General features: G+C 44.1%; 1 protein-coding gene across 11 annotated transcripts in view; it reads left to right on the top strand.

Moving 5' to 3' along the window:
* The window catches only part of CCSER2 (coiled-coil serine rich protein 2), a 1,037,685-nt gene that overhangs the window by 99,714 nt on the left and 916,417 nt on the right, over positions 1-21,554 (top strand). The window contains exon 2 of one of the 11 annotated variants that reach the window (XM_069610751.1): positions 6,449-6,559. The exons of the other annotated variants lie outside the window; for them this stretch is intronic. The gene's annotated coding sequence lies outside the window, so the exon portion shown is untranslated. The remainder of the gene's footprint in view (positions 1-6,448; positions 6,560-21,554) is intronic. 11 annotated transcript variants of the gene reach the window in all.

Genomic DNA, 21,554 nt, shown 5'->3' on the forward strand with positions numbered 1-21,554 from the left:
TTCGGTCCGTCCAAAGGATATTTAAACAGGATATCGCGGGCGGCCAGAAGGAGCTCACGGGACTCGCATCCTTGCTGCTCGCATGCTGGCCACGCCCCGCAAACCATTTCTTACCTACCAAGGGTCAATTATCGCTAGCCAATGGCTAGTGCACATTGTGAGGCCTGATTTCTTTGACTGTGCTCCCCTCCAGCCTTAAATGTGCATGATATAACATGAAACAATGATGTGCCAATACTACACGATGGCCTGTGTGATTCTATGCGTTAAACACCAGATTTTGAATTGCACCTCTTAAAACAAAAATGCGTTGGGTTTTAAGGAAATGACCTCTCACGTTGTACTAAATGTAAATGGGAGACATAGGGCATCATGTTTTACACTGCACCGTCACATAAGCATACCCCTTGATGCCCAGCCCTCTTACCCACAGATTTACTATGGAAAGTCTGTAGGGACAATTTGGAGCTACATTGTTTTTTTAAAATTCTATTTAAAATGTGCCTTCTCATTTTGGGGTCACAGCTTAGACTGTCGGTGGGCAATTGAGACGGCAGCTTAAGATTGAGGTGTCCCTCACTAAGCAGATCATCTTCTCTTAGGCTGTTGAGAGGTGGGGGCTGATGGGATTAGGCATGCCCAAAGGGTTGGCAGTAGCCATGCAGCACTCCAGGGGTTCTTGTTCTTTCATCCTCAAAAGGTACGGCAGGCATTGGGGCTCATTCTCCTCTTAGTGCATGACATATGGGGTTTTCCCGCGCTCTTTTGACCCCTTTGCGAAAGTTCCTTCAGGATAGATTTTCTTTGGGGATTAGCAGTCTCTACTCAAACACAGCAGGCTGCCGTAAGCAGTTTCAGAGAGCCCACAGCCAGTATAGCAAACATTGAGACTTGCACTTCATTTGGGGGCCAGGCTTAACTTCCTTAACATCTGTAAATCCTATCCAGATTTCACCTTTCACTGTATCAAAACACTGACAACTTGGTCCAGCTGCATTTCTACTCCAGCCTCTACATGGGAATCCCTCTCTACTTCTGTGCTCCTCTCAGCAAGGTTTTAAAGTTTGCTCCACAAATCCTCAACACTGTCCCACCTTTCCTTGATGCGGGCTGGCAATCACTATTCATTTTTTTTATTTATTTTGTTTAAATTCACCATTGGGTTCTCTATATCTTGCTCATGTTCTCTTCCATTGCTCATCCCCTTGCTCTGTATGCTCCTAAGCTCCCCGCATCTCACGGTCCTCTGTCCACCTTGAACTCTCTCCTGTTTTCACTACTTTATCCTTCTGGCTGCCACACTGAAACTCCCTGCCCCAAAAATGTAAGATATTCCAACTGTGACTAGCTTCAGCATCTCCTTTTTAAAGACCACATCTCTCCTGGGTGGAAGCTCCAGAGTCTGAGTTCTATCACCCCTCCTCATATGATTCACCCCCCACAAACATGGCCATCACTGGATTGCATATATGTATATATCTGTAAATACTGAATTTGGTTTTCAACGTTTGCTGTAGTGTTCAGCTCCTTTCAATCCACCACCAGTCGAACTAAAGAGTTTGCAACTAAATCATGTCTTTGTCAAGCATCCAGCAACCAAGCTTCTCCGGCCATAAATTGTTCCTTTGCACAGTGCTTTTTGACGAAGCACTTTTAATTTTCAATAAATACATTCAAGGCAGATGTCCCAAAGAACCAAGATGTTTTTACCAGTTCCGATGAACACGGACGATGCTCGACTTGCAAGTTTTAATAAATGCATACTGTGAAGTTTCACATGGTGTCGTCACTTCTCCCCAAGGGGGAGCCCTTTTACATGAGGCTAGGGTGCTGTGGCCGCTACCCAATATTCCCCCTAGGGGTGGTTTAATGCAGGAGGCCCTCATGGGGAGGCACCCCCCCAACCCCTCCCTCTGGAGACGAGGACAATCCCCTGGGGTACAGCCCATTGAATATTGTCACTCTCCAACATTCCCTAGCACTCCCCAATGTGCAGAACATTTTTATTTAAAGTAAACCTATGTATTGTTGTAACACTGGGATAAAGCCAAAAGTACTAAGACGAAGAAGAGCACAGGAGACATGGCTGTGCTAGTACTGGTACGAGGTGTCCCCAAGAAGGCATGAGGATTAAGCTATCAACAGAAACAAAAAACTTTTACAATCTGCCAGGGCGGACTGGCAACATTGTATAAGTATAGATGATGGACTATCAAACCGGTCAAACCCAGCAGGATGAGGCAACTGGTGCAGAAACTAGCCGGAGTTTAAACGCTGTGGGCAGACCAGAGTCTGAGAAGAGCCGGGGATGCCGCCGGGACACAGGAGGAGTTCTCTGGGTCCAGCAGGAGAGGAGAGCCGAGCAGCATACTGGACGGCGGGGTCACCTCTGTCTTGGAAACCGGTGAGAGAAGCCTAGTGCATTGGACAGAAGGACCCCAGTCCGAGGAAGTCCCGGTGACATGTCAAAATCCTTCAGAAGGTAACTGGAGGTGCGAGAGACCTGGAGGAGACAAAAGGGTGGAATATAGAAGGGTTGGGGAACCTAATGCTTGTATACCTGGCATCAGAGGAGAGCTTCCTTTTTGCAATGGTGCCAATAAGCCCACTGACCACCAGAGACGGGTTGGAGACCTTAACTGTCGGAAATCAAGTATCCGAGGAGAGCTTCCTCATCAGTGGCAGTAGTAAGTCGACTGATAACCAGCGAAGGGTCTGGGACCCCAACAAAAGGGAACTGAGCAAGCAACAAGAACGTCCTTGTTGCAGTGGTGGCACTAAGCCCAGTGACCGACCAAGAAGGATTTGGGATTTTGCTAAAACCAAAACAGTGTGGCACAGTGTACATCAAGCTGAAGATTGTGAGAAAGAAGTTGTTAGATTCCAATGGAAGGGAACCCTTCACTGTGGTCTTGTGAACTGTGCCAAGCAATACCAAGAGAAGGGAGTCATTCTCATGGTCTCGAACTGGGTGTTGCACTAGAGACGCGAGGGGAAGGGAGCGTATTCCTCCTGGTTTTATTGGAAACTGTATAGAAGTACACCAGCAGAAGGGAGCTATTCTGCTGGACATAGAATTGTGTAAGTGCTGTGTAAAACCCGCAAGCCAGGAGCAGGAAGTCATCCTTCCAGGCATTTATGTAGCAAGAGAACATTTAAACATTGTCCGAACATCGGGCGAAGGGAGACATTCTCTTGGAGAAGGAACTTTCTGTTGGATTATCCTTTAGTTGTAGTGTGTGGGATAGAAGTAGGTTCTGACACTAGATGGTGGACTTTGATTTGACCGTCGTTCTGACAGATCCTTTTGTATTGTTTTGAGACACCATCTTAGAAGACTGGGATAGTGAGGACTTTTTTAAGCACAAATGAAAGTTTATAACCACCAGCGTGCCATCTTTGTGCCAGCTTCCTTCTTCGACACCCTTACAATACGCTATTTTTTGAATGCATAAGACCTCTAAATAAATATGTCTAAATCTGCAGTACTGATCTGTTCATGGACTAAGGGGAAGACAAAGATGCAATCTATGACTAGTAGGTGTTGCCCTATGCCAAGGACACATCTTTTTGATTACTACATTCGCTTCTTGAGTTGTTCATCCCCAAAAGTACATAACGATGAACCAGTTGTTAGGATTAAAATATCAATAGAGGGGTTTTGCGGCTTACAAAAATGCGCAAGACCCACCCAAATGCGCAAGACCCACCCAATTGACTTAATTATTTAAGATTTATATACAAAAACTAAAGCTACTGTGAAATTATGGTGCCTCTTTATGGGGCTTTGCAAGCGCCTATGAGCTCCAAAAGACACACCTATTTAAAAAAAGAAATTGAAACAAATTACTAGGTTTTACCTAAATCTGCACCAAATGATGCGGTCCATATAGAGCTGGGATTACCATGTATACAAGATGAATTAACTCTTTCTACATTGGCTGTCTATTTTGGAAAACACTTAAGGGCTGTGTTAACCAGTTTATAATAGGCAATATCGCCTGCAAGAAAAGGGCAGAGGAAACGCTGTGGTTAAAATGTTTAAAATGTAGATTTACCAAAATCAATGGTGAGCCTTATGATGATTTGACTGAGCTGACCCCACTATTTATCGACCCATTTTAAGTACTTTATCGGTGAAAAAAGAGAAACTCTGGAACAGTCTAAACCATATAATTCGGGATATGATTATTCCATCAAAAAAAATACAAGACTATCTCCTTGGGAGTAATCACGCCAGGGAAAGATGCCTCATTATCAGAGCACATTCTAATTGTTTACAATTAGGGGCTATTTTGGCCTTCAGAGTAGGACATGCAACACAGATCTAAAATGTCTAATGACCTGAAGATCTGCTGCATTTTTGGTTCTTCTGTTCCCTGTGTCTAAATATTAGACGAAGAAAATGATTAGAAGTCTTTAAGGGTACTGTTGTTTTTTTTTACTTTAGTTTTTATTCTTTTACAATTTTAGTCCCGTATGGTACTTTCTAATTAAGGTTGAAACCCTGCTAATGTCTGGGCCTATTATCGTACATGCTGTAAGCTTGGAGGGGAGAGAGTGCTTCACAATGTATGACAGATTTATGTTTGATTTTTAGATTTATATTTATTACTGATTCTAGCGGTGTATATGAGAAACTGTATTTTATTATTTAACACTTGTTCTGTACATGTAGGAATTTTACATTACTATTTTATTTAATCTCTTGTATGTACTTTTTCGTTTGGAATTTAATTCCAAATAAGCATATATTGACTGGCTAAATTCAAAATACAGTTGCTTGTGCAGGTATAGCCATTTTCCACAGACGTTTCTCTTCTCTTCTCTTGCATCAGTACCAGGTGTTGCAGCTACTCTAGTCCAGGCAGAAATATAGATTAAAGGCTGTAAAACCTCATCCGGTCTTCCCACCATAAATAAATCTTTTTTTGCATTTAACTCAATATTTGACACTAAGTAAATTCCTGGATTTGTCATGAGATCCACACACACACACTTTTGTGTGGCATCTGCACATAAATGCATTAATTTCTCGTTCTACAGCTTTCACCAGGCTTCTAATATTAATAATGTATGATCTAATCTACCCACGGACAAAGCAGAAAGGCAGCAGACATGTTTTGACCGGTGGATAATTAGCTGGGAGTGATGATTAACCTGGGCCTCCTGTTATGCATAGAGAACCCGATGGCGTACGTTTGCTGGCTTGCTTTACATATTATTTTTATTAGTTTGCCAACCTCACGACTGTTCAAAAAACATAATCCTGGGGAGAGACTACAAAACAACGTTAGTTTATGTGATTGGTTTCAGAACTAAAGACGAATTGAAGGATACAATGAATGCATAAAGACAAGCGTTGCAGCTTATTTCTGCACGATGACATTTTATTGGAAGTGTGAGATTTGAAAACCCATTTTGAGCCGTTTCCACCAAATCTTATGTAGTAGCAAACTTGTTAATCAATAGTGCCCGAACGTTTCTGTATGTAAAAAATGCGGACTGCTCTCGCTCCTAGATTAGTAGGCGGTGTCAAAGGTTCAGTGTGATGGTGAACTGGTAACGTAAGACCTGTGTACCGCAGAGCAAAGTACATAGGCCCTGGACAGCAGCAACAGAAACTCTTCATTCCACTGTGGCAAGCCAGTATGTGAGCGCCTTGCTTTTGGAGGATGGCCACATGAACGCGAGGGATATCCCAGTCCTCCTTTCTGTTTAGTTTTTGTCTCATTTTTACATTCTCAGGAATAAAGGTTGTAGTTAAGGTGTGGTTTTCAGGGAAATAGTCCGTGGGCCAGATACCTAAATCGAAACTGCCGCTTAATTTCATACTTCTATGAAATTATGAGCTTGAAACGCTGACAAGCTACACAGTGTATCAATATTATTTGTTGTCCTTCTTTAAAGTATGTTTCAAAAGACCAGGTGACGCTCATTTACTTATCACTAACGTTTTATCTTAAAGTGCGCGCCTATTTGTTAACTCGTTTGATCCTGATCTATAGGTTCATCGAAAGGTGAAACATTTGTGTGTTCTTCTTTTCTTCTATCCAGTATTATGTGCTGTTAAGTGTTAGCTGTCCGATTTATTAGTGAAAACCACTTTCTCAATGGACAGGACTTTTTCTTTTTTTTTTTTGTCTTCACCTCTTCTATGATTCTCATAGCTAATTTGAAAACAATAATTTTCCTCCTGAAAAATGGCATTCGAAAGTAATTTAACACATGACCAAATCTTCAGAGTTTGGTCTGCATCGGGATGTGTGCAACTATGAAATGCATTCAGGGCTACTTAAAGTGCACATGTAAGAAATCAATTACAAGTAATAAATTCTTTGTCTGCCTCGAGGAGAAATTTTGTGAATAGTGAGAGTTGTTTAAATACCCGCTCATGCGGTCTTATCATTGGATTCCTTTATATTGAAAGTAAATGCCACATTTCTAGGTGCAAATTTGATGGCAATCCGTACTGCAGAGAAGCCATGGATAACCTGCTGACCCGCAAAATTTCCCCTTGCCTGACTTCCAGCAGAAGCCTTTTGTTGGAAGGCCCCAGGTATGTTTCCTGTACTATTTCTTTTTGAGCACATGGCAAGTCAGCGATACCGAAGTGTTGCACTAGTCTGCCATGCTTCAACACCCCTAGTTCTTTGTAAAGGTTTCTTTTGCCTTTTCACTGTAACTAAGGTGAAGGGGGTTTTCACACACTATTCTGTTTAAAATGTTATATGAGCAGCAAACATTTATGTTTTGGTCCAAATGCAAGCGGGGATGAGGGATGCAGGCACTGGTTGAATAGGGCAGCCCTTGCTACTGATAGAATGCACTACGTGCATTTTTGATGAGATGCCCAAAGGTGGCTCTAATTGAGCAAGCAAAATGCAAAAAGCATTAGATTTGTGCACTTGTGGCCCTGGCCCCAGCCCTACAGATAAGGGGTGTATCGAACACTGTGACTCTGTGAAAATAGGCAAATACTCCCAAAAAATAAAAACGGGGAGTAGAAATACTCCCAACAAAAATAAGAAAAGACGCATGCTCCCTTTTTGCATCCACGCAGCTCCATGAATATGTTTGGACTAGTAGCAAACCTATGCCACAGGAAGAAGCTCTACTATAACTGCCTGATCTGAAGAAGTAAAACAATATCTTTTTAATGTACAGGAATACTTTGTGCAAAGAAATATTAATTACAAAACATTTCTATTTTACAATTGGGACCAATTTTACTCGCTAATAAAATACTCCCATTGTGAATGAGACTTTTTTTTTACCTCTTCAACTCTTCATTTTACTCCCAACTCATTTTACTCCCAGCTTCTAAAAAGTAGGGAGTAAAATGCTCTCACTTCATAATCTTATCTTCAGCCCTGGTGGGCACACAGACTAAATGTTTGACTAGTACATTGAGCTAGAGAAATCCATTAAACGGTGGTCAGCCATTTTTTGGGAATTGTTGTTTTAGTCACCCTTTTCCAATGATAGTTTGGGAGGTGCCCTTAAGGGCTTGATACTTGCTGCAATTATATAGGTCTGTACTCGTGTCATTTAATTAGAGGTCTCGGAGTGATTTAGAAATACATACTGTGGGGTCCTTGGCCCTGATTTTCTTTTTTCATTTTTGCAAATTGTGCACATGCCTTTATATCAGAACCTTACACATTACAAAATGTAAAAAACAAATATTAATTGATCAACTTCCCAACATACATAAAATATAAAGAACACCTACAGTGCTACATACAAGTAATTACAGTAGTCCCTAAACCTTACTCTCATATTTCTCAGCAGTAAAAGTCTCTGTGTAAAACAGCACAAACCAATATTAAAATTAATTCAAGTATCAGGAATATATCCTCTAAGCATTTTATCGCAGCAGTTGACAAATATTTCCATACGTTCTAAAATCTTATTCCAAAAGAGGTCCAGTTTATATAGTCGCTGCTTAATTAAAAATGTATCCAAGTGCTTGTACTTAGTTTTCAATGTGGCCTTACAGACAGTTTAGACCCTACAGGATCTCTACGTTTTTAGCTGCCCCGCACAGGAGCTCACACCTCCATGGTCAACAAAAGGCTGAGTCTGTCGTATAAATTGCTATCTGAACGTAGGACATGGGAATTTATTCACATATAGCGCAAGAATTTTTTTCCCTGGACAAAGCCTCAGAAAATAAACTGTAGTACAGGGTTTGAAATTAAGATTCAATGAGCAGGAGCTAAAACCAGCTCCTGGGTGTCAGGCGTCATCCAGTAGGCAGGAGCTACCGCTGGAGGACCAGGAGCGAGTACTAAGCGCACTGCAAATCTTCCACATGAGATGCACACTTTGACGTTCCCATTTCTATGATTCATTATGTTTAAATGTGTTCTAGATGTGCCTCAATTCTTCCTTATAAGTATTCTCAAATACTCAAGCTAATGCCACATGTGCATGCTGTAAGGCACCAGCTGGTCTGGGGAGCCAAAAGTATCACCTGGTAGCTCTTGGCTTTAAGCTAACCAGGCTCTTTTAGGCTCCAAGCAGGAGCTAAAAAGCTCTCCGTTCCCTTCAATTTCGAATCCTGGTAGTTGGAAATAACTTCTCTCATCCGGCACCAGTTGGCGTCCCACAGAGCTTTCTTAACTAGCTGAGGACAAAGTTCCAAAGAGGCAGGTGTTTGGTCACAACTGGTCAGAACTTCAATAGTCAGCAATCCATTTTACCAGACAAGGGATGCTCAGAGATGTTTCATGATCTCCAATCTGGTAAATATTGAGTGCAGTGGGGCACATAATATCTTATACAAAAGAGCCAATGATTTCCACTTCATGCTGGCTAAGATTGATAATGACCCAAGCTCATAACGTATCACAGCAGGAATGTTTCTCCATATACATCAACTGCCATTCCTGCTCCTGGATCTTGCATAAACGATCTGTATTCTAGAGAAGAGCTGGGATAATTTTAGCCTTTATAGTATTTTATACCAGCTCCCCTGAAAGTGAGATGGCGCAAAACTCAGAATATTCCACCTTGTTTGCCTAGTTCCCTTCCTGCTACACCATCCACTCTGCTTAGTTGCTTACCAGTTTACTCAAAGTAGAGATCAAAGATTCCATCCAGTCTGTACATCTACAGATGTACTTCAATACCTTGCCCTGTGGTTAGCCTCCAGCGCTCGCTTTGCCTTACGATTATGAATGCATTATATATTAGCACCCGTGGGAGAGAGTGGGCCAATTCGGAGGCTGGGAACTCGAACAGAATCTGCAAGTAGCTGTCTGCATTTCATGCCGGGCTGCTGCGCATGTACTCAGCCTTCCCCCTACCCCAGGTCAAGGTTCCACTGGAGATCCAACCCGGAGACCCCCTTCCCACTCACCTGCACATTTCTTTGCTCACATTCAGGTCCTGGAAACAACTTGATTCCGATCACGGCTGTATGGGTCATGCTTTTTAAGGAAAGCATGAATTGCGCCAATCCTGGTTCCCTTGAAAACGAACAAACCAAGTATCGGGAACCCAGATGGCATCTCTTGAGTGCTGATAGCAATAAATATCACTTTCATGGATATGCTGGGCTGGAATGCTGTGCTTTTGCTTACCTGACTCTGGCTTGAGCAACGTTAGGGGCCCTGCCCTCCCCCGAAAGTGGTAATTAACACTATATTGAAAACAGCTGATATCAATGACAGACAAGGGCTGTCTTGTCCACCTGAAGTTGACAATTAACCTGCCTGCTGCAAAACCATACTATGTACTTGATCTCAGGCTATAACTTTCCTTTAATATTATGAACTTTTTATTTTAATGAAACTTCTGAACGTACACAGTAAATGATGGGTCAAGCATACAAAATAAACTTGACTGCCCTGCCCAACACCGACTGCACCCAGCTGCACAGAGGTGCACACTGAACAATGTTTTCAAAGCCTTATTTAATCATGTACATTTAAGACATTCCTCTCTCTAATGTATTCAGTGGTACAGAATAAATGCTGTTTTGTTGCTAATTTTATGTCTTGGGTACAAATAACTTCTGGTGACTTAATATTAGTACAACATTGCTAATCAAATATGATTATTTGCTAATCAAGAAAATATTTATTAGCAAATTCTGCTAATCAGTTTTTGAAAACTATGTCTTGGAGTACACAAAGCCCACATGTCTAGATGAACAGCTGAATCTGAATGTTGCTTTGTTCTGTCTACTAGATTTACCTTTTAAGGGCACAGTGTCCTACTTCACTGGGTGAAAACATATGATATGAGTCATTTATAACGCGCCTGTATACAAGTGTTTCTAGGTGTGACTGGACAAGGGCGGGAAGACAGGGAGGACAAAACAATGATCTTGCTAGGCCTTGTGTGATTCAGATCGTGCACGTGCGAGGCGCAAAGTGCAGCCGGAGGAAGAGGGGAAGTGCCAGGTGGAGGGAACGGGGGAGTGCAATCAGGGCAGCAATGCTCTGAGTAAGTGCAGCTAGGGCAAGGGCAACACAGCTCTGGTTAAGTGCAAGGAGGCAGGGGACTGCAGGGTTCCAGATACAGCCCCTAGTGCGTGGTAGGCCTGGAGGAAGAGCAAGGGCTACTGGTCAATGGGGTGGGGCATGATACCTGTGAGACTCTGAGGGTAGCCAGGCAACCAGTCAGGCAGCATACAGGTTGGTCCGCAGGGGGGAGAGAGAGAGAAAGCAGAAGCGAAGTGCAAGGTCTTGAGCTGCTTCAGGTGCTCCGGCTCATGTTTGAGAAGGGCAGGGAGGCTATTCCAGAGGGAGGCACCTGCAGAGGAGCGATATCTACCCCCCCCCCTTCCCTCCCTCTGCCTGACAAAGCGTCTGACCCTCAAGAGTTGGAGGTGGCTGAACGAAGGGCTTGAGAAGGAAGGGTGTTTAAGAAGAGGCAGTTGGATGTAGTGCGGGCCCTGGCCCCAGAAGGCCCTGTGGACAATGCAGATGGTCTTGATCCTTGCAGCCACCGGGAGCCAATGGAGACATTTCAGGACAGGCGAGGTATGGTCTCTGGGATTGAGTCCAAGCACGAATATCGCAGTCCTGTTCTGGCTTAGTTGCACAGGGCGGAGGGTAGAGGAAGGCAGATTGAGAAAGAGGCTGTTGCAGTAGTCCAGCCTAAAGAGAACCAGGGCTCTGGAGATGGTGAGCCTCTGGGGGAAAGTGAGGAATCAAAGAGTACATCTGAGGAGGTGCAGCTGGAAGTGGGCCTTCTTGGCAAGGTCTGTGATGTGAGTCGAAGGAGAGAGTGGAGTTGAAGATGGCACCAAGGTTTTTAGCCTCACAGGAATGCAAAGGAAGAGGGCCCAAGGAGGGCAGCCTGAGTGAGGGGGAAAGCCTGGGGCAGGGGTCCCAATGAGCAGGATCTCAGTCTTACTGGCATTGAGGCCGAGATCGTTGGAGGTCTACCACTCTTGAATTGCGGATAGACCGTCAGGAATGCACGCGCGGGAGAGGAGGTTGAGGGTATCCTGAAGGAGAGCGGAGTGTCATCCGCAGAACACTGAAAGTTAAAGGAGAAGGTAGAGCTAAAGTGGGCCAAAGGCGCCTAGTAGATATTGAAGAGCCAGGGTGAGAGGCTAGAGCCATGGAGAACACCACAAATGGAGAGAGAGTTGGTGGAGAAAAAGGACCCAATTTGGACCTTGGAGGGTCAGTCCAGGCGGATGGAGGTCCACCAAGCCAGGGCCTGATACCTGGTTGATATTCTGCTGCAGGAATAGGAATATGAATTCACATCTTTGTATGGAGAGGTGCTTCTCAATAGTGTATTTGACACAAGCCGCATGCTCAGATGCACTGTCAAATTTGATGCCTGCTGGAGGTGTTAGAATAAACTGGGTATGTTTGAGCTTCATTTGCGGTCCAGCAATAGAATCTCTGAATTTTGACGCGTGATGTACACTAAAATCAACCTTCTTCAGAGGACATTTCGCTGACATTTACTTTATTTATTCTTGATTCCAAATAGAAGCTGTGTACTTGTTGACAAAAAATGTTTTTTAAAGCACAGTGATTGAAAATAAAAACATCCTCCTGATTTCCGGCAATATGCCAACACTGATATCTGTTGTTTTAGATATGACAGTCTTCTTTGATGAAATCTGCTTTCTTATTGCCATTTATGGGAGAGATATACCTCATGGCTCTTTTTATATCAAAGATTGGACAGCATTAGTTTGTACAATCTCCCCCTTCACCCGCAATCATTCAAAGTGCAACATTTCTCTACACCTCGTGCTTTCACGTATCTGGAGTAGGTCTGGAGCCTTCTTCTGTTTTATTGGAGATAATGTATTAAAATGGGGATGAAACATGAAAATGTCATAATGTGGCAATGGAATTTTGGTGTATAAAAATTGTATTTTGAATCCTCCTTCTGTGACTAGCTGGCTAGCACTCTTCACACCACGCTCAGTCCAGAGCCATGTTTCAATCAAAACTGGCTGACGCAGAGCCCCTTAATTTAGTAGTCCACCCTCCCTCTATTAAGGGCCCCAACAAGAAGTTTCCATCGAATATTTGTGTGCATTTATCTTCTCCTTCCTTGAATAGCCATAATTTAATGTAGGTTAGTAGTGTCCAGGGCTAGATATGCATGCCCCTTGGAAGATATTTAGAGCCCTGAATGAAAGATGTCTTTCACCTGCGCATACTTCAAAATGTCTTGGACATTATAATGGTCGTGGGCTGCTGAGTAAAGCCAGAAAACTTGTGTGTGATAATTTAGCCATTTTGAACTTTAAATGTTACGGTGTTTTGTAAAGCTCTGCTATTCTGCTTTCCAAATGGTTTATAATTTTGAGAGACTGTGGCATACGGTCATGTAACATAACTTGCAAAAACAAATGCCATTTTTCAGATGGCTACAATACACTGGCATCCGTGCCCCAAAACATCCTCGGCTGGATCTTTGTTTCCTGGATGTCTGCTAGAGCCTGGATACCACTCTTCTACAAGTTTGGAAAACTAGATGGCAGTTGGAACACTTACATGAGTGGGTTTCAGTGTGTACTTTACTAGTTGAGTGCAGTATCTCAGGTTTTCGAAATTAGGATTGGGTAAGCAGGAGCTAAAAGCAGCTACTCGATATCCAGCATTAACCAGTGACCACTGGGGAACAAGGAGCTAGTACACAGCGTTCCACAAATCGAACTACCACGTAAGATGCAAATATATTATTTCCAATATATATAACCTCTTATACTTTAAATGTTGTATAGATGTATCCTAATCTGCTATGTTTATTTATAGATTCAACCAAATACAGAGTTAAATTCAGATAGGTGTGTTTGTTTGGCATCAGTTGGCCTGGGGAGCCAATAGTAGCTCCTGGTAGAGGTTGCTATCAAGCTCCTCCATTTCGAATCCTGTTATGTGATTCCCTGCTCTTGTGGCAGCCCTCCAGTTCTTCCAAATGTGTTGTGGAGACTGGGCCCTCATACGCCAGTGCTGGCTCCTGCCATCTCCTTCCCAAACATACTATCTGAGATGCAGATTGGGCAACAGTCTAAACTCTTGTCTTGGTTATGATAGGATTTGGTATTTATACCGCGCGTGTACACAAGTATTTCGTGACTCCACAAGACAAGGAAAGGGGAGACAGTGGGAAGACAGGACAAACGATCCTACTAGGCCTTGTCATTCGGATTGTGCAAGTGCGACAAAGTGCAAGGGGGAAAAAAAGGGGAAGTGCAGGGGAGAGGGTAGGGGAAAGTGTGGTCTGGGCAACATGGCTCGGACTAAGTGCAGGAAGGCAGGGGGCAGTAGGAGTTAGTTACAGCCCCTAAGTGCGTGGTGGACCCGGAGGCAGTGCTGGAAGACTGGTCATGGAGGGGCCTGGTAGCCTGTGAGACTCTGAGGCTACCCAGCAACCAGTCACTGCAGGAAGACGGGAAGGTTAGCAAGGAAGAGGGAGTGAGAATGTGGAGGAGAAAAGGAAGGTCTTGAGCAGCTTCCGGAACTTCAGGTTATCCGGCTCAATGTTTGAGAGTGTCAGGGATGCCTTTCCAGAGCGAGGCACCTGCAGAGGAAAGAAATCTCCCCTCACTCTCTGCTTGGAGAAGCGTCTGTCCCTCAGCTGAGCTAAGGGCTTGAGAGACAAGGTATTTGGGCAGAGCGCGTTGGAGATAGTGCGGCCCCTGGCCCCAGAAAGCCTGGATGATGCAAAGGTCTTGAACTTGATCCTTGAAGCCACCGGGAGCCAGTGCAGAGTGTGGTCCCTGGACTTGAGGCCAAGGATACATCTCTGTCCTGTTCTGGATAAGTTGAAGGGGAAAAGAGTAGAGTTAGGCAGATTGAGAAAGAGGCTGTTGCAGTAGAGCTCTGGAGACATTGAGCTTCTGGGGGGGAAGGTGAGGAAAGGTAGGTAGGTGAAGCTGGAAGTGGGCCTTCTTGGCAAGGTCTGTGATGTGAGGAGAGAAGGGGGTGGGGGGTGGGGGGGTGGGGAGGGGTGGAGTTGAAGATGACCCCAAGGTTTATAGCTTCAGAGGAGTGCAAGGGTAGAGGACCCAAGGAGGGCGGTCAGAATGTGAGAGGGAAAGCAGGAGCAGGGGTCTCAATGAGATGAATCTCAATCTTACTGGCATTGAGGCTGAGATCGTTTGAAGCGCACTATTTTTGAATGGCAGATAGACAGTTGGGAAGGAGCAAGGAAATAGAGGAGCCTGAGGGAAGCCTCAAAGGGAGCGGTCATCTGCATAACACTGGAAGTTAGATGAGAAGGTGGAAATCGGGTGGGCCAAAGGGGCCAGAGAGACCTTGAAGAGCCAGGGGGAGAGGATGAAGCCCTGCGGGATACCACATGTGGAGAGGGCGAGAGAGGAGGTGGAGAGAAAGGACCCACGTTGGACCTGGGATGGTTGGTCCAAAAGGAAGGAGGTCAGCCATGCCAGAACCTGATCTGCGATGCCCAGGTTCTCGTGCAGTCGATTTAATCAGGATGTTGTGATTGACTGTATCGAAGACAGAGGAAAGGTCAAGGAGGATGAGGACAGCTGGAGTCAAGGTTAGAGAGCAGATTTTCACAGGTGTTCAGAAGAGTAGTTTCTGTACCTATGGCTGTTCTGAAGCCAGACTGATGGTCATGGAGAAAACCATCAAATTCAGTGTAAAGAGTGAGCTGGGAGATGGCCAGCTTTTCCAGGAATTTGCCTAGGAAAGGAGTGAAGGAAATCGGGTGATAGTTTGCCAGACAGGAAGCATCAGCAGAAGGCTTTTTTAGAAGAGGGTGCACACAGGAGTGCTTGAGGAGAGAGGGGAAAGATCCAATGACGAAAGAGTGATTAAAGAAATCGGCCAGGGCTGGACCGAAGGAAACAATGTGGTCCTTGATAGTTCTGGGAAAGCAGGGGGAATCACCTGTTGGGAAGACACTTTGATAGATCGGAGTTACCACTGCATTACCGCCACATTATTGCACCACCGAACTATGGGTTTGGCAGTAAGGTGAAGGAACATTCCTCTGCCTTACTGCCAACAAACAGCAAATTTATCCCAATGGAGCCCTATGGACTCAAAGAAATGGGGGCTAACACAGCCTACCATCACTTTTAATTTGGCAGTAATTCCACTGGACCAAGTGGCAGTAACGGTACATCCGTTTGGTTGTATTTTGGCAGATTTACTGCCAAAATGCCACAAACTTGTAGAGTGGCCTGATTTTCCACCACAGGCCTAGCTGTTGGCACATCAACACTAACTGAACCACTACAAAGCTCTCCCCTTTAGCCCTGACTTCAACTCTTCCCTATGGATAACATACTCCCAAGTTTCTTCCGCCAAAAGCATATAAAGCAGATTGGCACTCAGGAACCGGTGCCTCCGGCCTGCCCCATCAACACCACATGTTTCATGTCTGCCTTTCTCACTGTCCCACTAATTGACCCTTCCACCTCTTCTCTTGCAGTATCATCACAGTAGCAAAACTGTCTCGCAATTTCCCCCTCTCCCCACTAACCTACCTAACCCACCTCCCTCTTTCAGACTCCAGAGTGCCTGGAGATCATGTAGATGGTAGCAGTGCATACTATAAATCCCAGGAGCATAAGATTGCAGGCAACATTATGGCCCCCAAAGTATGTTAAAGCATATGTGTAGTCTTCATTTCACATGTATTGCGCTTACCTAATGGTCCAGTGAAATTGTAATGCTATTATTGGATGGTTAATTCTGTTGAAACCGTCTGCTGTCAAATCAGCACTTTTCTGTTGATTGGTTGTGTCTTAACCAAGAAGTAATTACATGGGCGGTTTGAGCTTTAAAATAACACAGGCGATGACAATGCTATACTATCCATCACTCATGTTTGAGGCATTTAGTGTTGCTGGAATTGTGTTCAGGTAAGAGCTCAGTAGGCTTTGCTGAGACAGCATTTCATCATCGGAGTCATGGTCGTTAAAATTAAGGCTGACCTGCATTCATACTTTCTCAGAGCTGTGCAACTATGGACGTTTTTCATTGGCCAAATTAGTGCTTAACGAGAAACGCATGACGATCCCAAGACTGCCTGACCTGAATGTCGATTGATGGGTTGCCTTTTGCAACTGCGGTGCTCTTTTTCATCCTCTGTGCTCCAGATAATTACTCTGGTTATTGAAGAGCATTCACATAAAATAGTTTGTGTGTAGCCAATAGGAATAAAATGTGCATTGTCATCAATGTTGGCGATCATCTTATAAGTGTCCATTACTTCAAAAAAATATCTGACTATGTTGGAGGGACACCAAGCATTTCCAAAGTAATCCATCTATTTTCTACAGCTTTTGTTTGTTTTGAAAGTTGGTTTTCGGCTTCATGTACAAAGAAAAATCGACTAACTTTGATACCTACCTGTGCCTTTGATCAACCTTAGCTGCCGTTAAATCACAATTTTGTTTTTAGACCGAAAGTAAATTAATCCATCTGCTTCTGAAACAGATTTTTGTGTGAAGTGTGATTTACAATTGTGCTGAGAAAGTCAACTTCAGAGTCTGATTTGATAGTAATGGTTGGTTTGTGCTCCCCTTATCAAATGTGACTGACTAGCACATGGCCCACCTGGCCTGCAGCGGATAAAACCGTCCTGTTAAACACTGTGGTCTTCCTGGGAGTAGATGATGCGGTCATCGAACCAGCTTTCTAAAATCCATTATGGCACCTTCTGTAATGCTTGCTCTTTAAAAAGGGTCTTCTTTCCCATATATTAGCAGTTAGGTTTCAGTTCTCTGTAAATCCATGATGTACTTTGGAGGAATAAACAAACTGGACTGCGTCATCTGTATGGATTTATGAGATCAGCTCAGTCTAGGCATTTTTTGCGCGGCCACAACCGTCGTTTTCCAATATGTGCTGTTGCGTAGAATAGGATAAAGATTTCTGTTTAGAGAAGGATTACAGCTCTCAACTATTCTAGAGTCTTGCTACTGTAACTTGTTTTTTTTTTAGTTTAAACATTTTTTGAGATTTTAACATGACAATGTTATGTATGTAATCAACATATGACTGTTAAATAATTGATGCGAGAAAGACACAGTGAAAGTAATTTGTTTTTGCAACAAACTTTATTAGGTTATCAAAATCGGAGAGTAAACACTTTTTTACAAAATGAACATACTTTAGTCTTAGAAACAAAAAAAGGTGGACCGATGGGGGGGGGGGGGCAGGGGAGGGTGAAGGAAGTTATCGAGTCCGACATGCCTCAAATATACGTTTATCATCCAAACAGTTAATTGAATACATTCCTCATCTCTGCATAGTTTTCCATTGTACCTCATCATCTTTGGTAGGAAACCTTTTCCTTTGCCACCAGTCATCACAGCAGGCTTTAGCAATACTTTTCTGTAGACGTGACATTTTTTGTTTCTTTGCCATTATAAGTACATTTTTGTTTTGCATCCGACAAGCCTTGTATCTTTTAAACTAAATTGAAGGGGAGAGCTTTAAGGAAAATTGGATCCCTCCGCTGATCTGGTTCCGAAATCGATAATTCTTCCTGATGCCAGTTCTAAACCTAAGATGCACCGAATTGCTTTTCTGGGAAACAAATGGTCAATGAGCCACTTTATAAGAAAGCCCCTTCCGCAAAAAACTTTGACCTTCTACAGTTCCAGAACATGTGGATCATGGAACCCATTTCTTTCTTACAGCCCCAACATAGATTACAAGAAAGCATTTTGTACTGCCACATTTTGTTTGGATGTATTCATTGTGTATAATCGTTTGTTGTGTGTGCAGATTCAATTCCAGTCACTTCGGGGAATCTCCATGCCTAATTCCCTTTCCCATGCCATCTTACCTTTTCCTGGAGCCAAAACATTTTTACGGGATTTAAGGCGATTGTATAATGTAGCTGCTAAGGGATTCGATATTGAGATTTGAATTATAGTGAACATTATGCACTTTAGAATTTAAAGGGTAAAGTAATGAAAAGCACAAAGTAATAAAAAAAAAAAAGGAATGTGTAATGGATTGCTTCCTCCCCTTGATTTCCTACCTTAGATATACCATACCCAATCACAGCTGCCTTCAGTAACTTTTATAATGTTTTTCACTTCAGGCGGTGAAGTGTAGCTCAACTCTATGCCATTGCACCCCTTACGCCAGCCGGTAAATAAGGGCGAGTATCTATGGAGCCAGCTGCGTCCTATGATCGGTATTACCCGAATTGTTCGTTTACAATTGTTCGAATGACACAATTGTTCGAATAATAGGAGTCCTAATTGATCTTCTGCACAATTGACCGTATGGTCATTTTAATACATATTATGGGTTGGGTTGGTGTAATAATAATATAAGGGGATTGGGAGGGGGTTGGATTGGGTGGGGGGCTGCAGGGGGTTTCCCCCCGCATATATAGCCTAATTGACCGTTTAAATTCGGTCAATTGTGCAGAAGGTCATTTGTTATTCAAACAATTGACATTCGAACAATTCGTATACAACCCTATGATCCCATTTCCCTTTTTCAGTGCTGCATTTACTTCTTCATGCAAAATACCCCTAAATACCTTTACGCCCTGCTCATGCTCCGGGAGACTAGCTTCTGCATCAGATCCCTATAGTGAGTCTTCCTTGCCTTCGAGAAGGTCACAACACCTATTGAGGGTGCTTCCAGCCCTCGCACACTAATGCCCTCTGGGAGCTTCCAACCAAACTCTTCACTTTTTCACAAGATGTGGAAAAGTCTCTGGCACCAGATCTTTGATCAAAGAGGGCCCTATCACTTAGTGAGGGGGAGGGGAGAATGTTTCTCCGGTTAACAAACACAAAAAGAAGCACAGGAAGAGGTCCCAATCTCCCAGTGGTTCTAGACATCACTGTTCTTCGTCCACGATGGAAACTAAGTCATCACTGCCACTCCAGGGATGCTGATGAGACCTCCAAGGAGTAATCGCTTGCTCAGTTACCTTTCCTCACTAAGTGTTTCTCAGTGCGACCGTGCAAGGAACTCTGGTTCAAGATGCTTGACGCTTTTGGCAAGGCCCTGGGACGGACTGCTTCGATCTCCGCGATGATTGCAGCTCTAGGTTCCACTGTGCTTGTAGAGGCTGGCCAAGGTTCCTTCTCTATATACAAACACACACCAGCTGACAGTTCTGGTGCTTTCTATGGTGACTGCTTCACTCCGACACCACTCAGCTCTGCCTTCAGTTGTCAAGTCTGCTGTCTTACGTATCAGCTGTGGCAGCGGGCACTTTACTGTATTAAGCTCCAGTGTTTAGGAGCAAGTTATTTTCAAAGATGGGCCATATCTTCAATGAGGAATGTAGTCCCATATAAGTTGAAATAGGGGTTTCACACTCATTGGTTTGGGATTCCCTTCCTCCTCTCTGGTAAAGTGCAAAATATTCCTGATCAGTTCTACGGAGATGGTGTGGACCTTGTGAATTTGTATTCTGGCTTCTGAGATGCCTGCGTGCTTAACACGTCCTTTGGTGGACGTTTTGCTACCTCTTGTATATGGCAAGCCTCTAGTGTCCTTTCAGAATACCCTTGCCGAAGTAGGGCTGGGGCTGGCTACTCCCACTGGACCTACAGTCCAAAATTGCTCTGACTGAAAATTTGGGAGAGCGTCCTCCTAGGGAGACACTGCTTTCCTTTAATCCTGCTGTAACTGCCCCTGTTGACTGTGTGGCAGAAGCCTGCCTCTTTTTCAGTGGACCACAACTGCCAAAAAAGCCCAGGCTACCACCTTCTACTCTTGGGTTCTTGTCTACCCATCCCTCAAATTAGCACATGGTGTTTCAGGTGTCTAAGACCGCTACCTTCCCTTCCCTTCCTTGCTCCCAGACGGGGTGAGCAAGAAATGCTTGGGGCTGTAAGGTATTTGCCTTAGGCTGCCTGGTTCTTAGTGCTATAAGCACCACTTCTGCTCTAGCAAAGTAGGTCATGCCCTGTGTACCATGATCTGAGGTGGTTTCCCATATAGGAGCTTGCCAATTGAAAATTGTGATGGGCCCATCCCTCCGTGGTTGGGGTGCCCACTTGGGGGTAGGATGGGCTCTGATGGTGCAGCCTCTGGTTCCAGTCTGAGACTTGGGAGCACATCGACCTGCTAGAACTGCAGGCCATCTGGCTGGCACTGGTGTCCTTACTTTTCCTCAGTGCGTTGGTACACATGACCTGTTTTTGATGGACAAATGCGACAATGCACTACTTAAACAAGAGCTGTGGTGTAGGGTCACTGCCTCTGTGCAGAGAACAATGCGTTTGTGGTTCTGGGCTTTGAAGAGGGAATTGGTCATCTTGTGGGAACAGTGAAACTGGCTGCAGATTCACTTCAGGAAGTAAACCTTATTCTCCCAGGAGTAAAAGCTCTGCCAGGATCTTTGCCTATTGGGGGGGGGACTGCTTTGCCTCCAGTCTTAACGGGAAGTGCGAGTGGTTCTGCTCGTGGTAATTCCTCACCATGGAGCCCCAGGGAATGAATGCCCCTGTGCTGGACATCGATCAGATGCTGCCCAGCCATTGTCTGGATAGGATGCTAGTTTTGGTCAAAAATGCACCCCCCCCCTTTTTTTTTTTTTCTTTTCCTTGTGTACGGATGCCCTCGCTTGCCTCTCGAAGTTCTGTACTGCAATGGGAGTCCGAAATGAGGAATCTGGGGGAGGAAGGAATCAATTATTCCAACAAATGATTTACGTTTGAGTATGTTTCTTTCTGATGGATTAGTCTTACCTCCAGCAGATTCTCCATCTTCCCATACATCCACAATTAGCAGATAGCCCATATACCACCTGATGTCCTGTGGTCTCTTGGCTGCTGAGTGCTAGGGGAAAATGCCAGGACTTAAGTCATGGGTTGGCTCCTTGTGTACTGGGTCCAACATCACGTCTGGAGTGTTGGGTATGTAGCCGAGACAGGGCAGCGGTGCACTCTGTCTGGTGGCTGAAAGTTTTCTAAGACATCCGGCACTGAAGAAGATAAATCTACGATGAGGAATCTGTGGGAGAAAGGACGAATCCATCAGTAAAATGACTTCAGAGAGTTAAGTAATTTGTTCGTTATTAGCTTATCTAAATAGATGTTGAATGCATATTTTAATACAATGCTTATCATGCATTACAAATGTAATATTTCC

Source organism: Ambystoma mexicanum, chromosome 8 (genome assembly GCF_040938575.1).
Source record: "Ambystoma mexicanum isolate Mex_15411 chromosome 8, UKY_AmexF1_1, whole genome shotgun sequence".
Lineage (NCBI taxonomy): Eukaryota > Metazoa > Chordata > Amphibia > Caudata > Ambystomatidae > Ambystoma > Ambystoma mexicanum.